This window comes from Stigmatopora nigra, unplaced genomic scaffold (genome assembly GCF_051989575.1).
Source record: "Stigmatopora nigra isolate UIUO_SnigA unplaced genomic scaffold, RoL_Snig_1.1 HiC_scaffold_41, whole genome shotgun sequence".
In the NCBI taxonomy this organism is placed as follows: Eukaryota; Metazoa; Chordata; class Actinopteri; order Syngnathiformes; family Syngnathidae; genus Stigmatopora; species Stigmatopora nigra.
The window spans coordinates 167,501-170,000 of record NW_027551620.1 but is presented as its reverse complement, the minus strand read 5'-3'; positions in this window follow the sequence as shown (position 1 = coordinate 170,000).

The window sequence follows — 2,500 nt, the reverse complement described above, 5'->3', positions numbered from 1 at the left end:
GATTGGCCGGAGGCTAAGGTACTGCGGGTGGTGGACCCCACTCGTCCAAGGCCCCTCCGCGTCAGGGCTGACCATCGTCGCTGTCACTGCAACCGGACGGTCACGGTCCGTGCGGTCGTCTCGCTCTCTTAAAGAGCAGTGCGACAAGACGGGCCAGGGTATAGTGCTTGCAAAGCCGGGATAACGGTGAGGACATAGTGCGTGCGACCGGTGATTGGCCGGAGGCTAAGGTACTGCGGGTGGTAGACCCCACTCGTCCAAGGCCCCTCCGCGTCAGGACTGACCATCGTACTTTATCTGCATCCGCCTCGGTCGCGTGGGTGCGGCTTGGCACGTATGACCACGTCACGCTAAAGACAACGGGGGCAGTGGAACTGAACGTGCGCAGCATAACGAAAGCCGGGATAACGGTGAGGACATAGTGCGTGCGACCGGTGATTGGCCGGAGGCTAAGGTACTGCGGGTGGTAGACCCCACTCGTCCAAGGCCCCTCCGCGTCAGGACTGACCATCGTCACTTTATCTGCATCCGCCTCGGCCTAGTATGTAATGTGGCGGTCGTCTCGCCCGTGTCTTCTGTCGGCAGGGTATAGTCGTGTGGAGGGATGGCTCGTGCGAGCTCGTGGACTGAACAACGGAGAGGTTTCTGGCGCGTGCGATCGGCGATTGGCCGGAGGCTAAGGTACTGCGGGTGGTAGACCCCACTCGTCCAAGGCCCCTCCGCGTCAGGGCTGACCATCGTGCTGTCACTGCAACCGGACGGTCCCCCGCGAGCGCGTTTCGTCTCGCTCTGGCCAATTGGAGAGCCGTGACAACAAGAGCGATGCGTCTGACTCATTCGAGGTCACGGATAACGGTGAGGACACGGTGCGTGCGACCGGTGATTGGCCGGAGGCTAAGGTACTGCGGGTGGTAGACCCCACTCGTCCAAGGCCCCTCCGCGTCAGGACTGACCATCGTCACTGTCTCTGCATCCGCCCGGCTGAGTTTGTTCAGCGGTCGTCTCGTTCACGTTCCACACAACCGCGCGTCGGTTTGGGATAGCTGGGTCGGCGAGACGCCGAGAGAAGAGAGTGCGTTCGAAGCTGGATAACGGTGAGGACTGGTGCGTGCGACCGGTGATTGGCCGGAGGCTAAGGTACTGCGGGTGGTAGACCCCACTCGTCCAAGGCCCCTCCGCGTCAGGACTGACCATCGTCACCTTATCTGCATCCGCCCGGTGGGGATCTGCACCGTCGACCCAAGCATGAAAACCCTCGTGTCGGTTCGGGCGAGAAAAAAGAGTTCAAGGGAAAAAGGCAACGATTTCACCATTCGAGTTCATGTGGAGGACAAAAAGAGGACAAAATGGAAACGAAATGACCATGAGTTCATCGATGGAAATGAGGACAATACTGACGAATATGGAGAGTTCTAAAATTTTGCCAAATGACACCGATGGTTGACGAGAATCCCTAAGCCACGGGGTGGGATACAAACCTGAACTAAAGACCTGCCATAGTCCGGTTTTTTTCCCAAAAAGGGCGCATGTGGACGGAGGGCACACATGGAAACCTAACCACCAGCCGAGCCATTGCCGGAGGAAATATAACGATATGCCAAATACCATAGCCTTTGGGACAAAGCCGATTCTTGGAGGACAACAAAAATGAGACATGGTACTTGGTGAAGCACCGGACATATGGAGCCACAGGGGCCAGAAAAGAGCCGATAGTACAGGGCAAGATGTGATGTGACGGTAACGGACATGTGTTAATGATGGTGGACATGTGTTACGAGATGAAATGCTTGGAAATCACGTAAAGAACCGATGCGTGAATGAAAATGAAAACAGATCATGTTGGGACCAGGTTGGGAACCCCTCCACAGTCTGCGACAAAAAAGCTTCCCGTGTGGGATTATTCCGGTAATAAGAAGGGAGTCAGGTGCCCGGTACCTGTACGCCACTATGAAGGCCTCTGGTGGTTGTACGCTGGTTTAAAGACTCGATTTACCCCCGCCTTGACAAATCGAGCGCCACAAAAAGTTGCGCCGTAAAAGGGCCCTGACTTTCCTTGTTGGTTCGGGTTGGCATCGCCGGGGCTTGTGAGATAAGTGCCTATTCTAGGGGGATGGAGTACACAATCTCTACGACCTCTTTGGTGCCTCTGGGTGGTTCAGGCCCGTGGGAAAAGCCTCAGAGCCGCTTCCTTGAGGAGCCGCGGGTGACTCACGGGTTACGTCATCGCCTGGAGGTGTCGGGAGTTCTTTGTTTTGTTTTGCGAAAAACCCCCGTCACGAGAAACTGTGCTTCTTCTCGGTTTGTTACGGTTGCACGCAGGTGCCGCCGGCCGTTCCCACAGTTTTCTCGTCGTGTCACCGGGCTGCTTGCGGCTATCGGTAGATGCACTGTGCACGTCTCCCTGCCACGAAAGGAAGGAGTGAAGGAAGGTTGGCAAATAACCGAATCGATCGCGTGACAAGGTACAGGGCGATCGCACGTATTGACGTGAGGCATAACG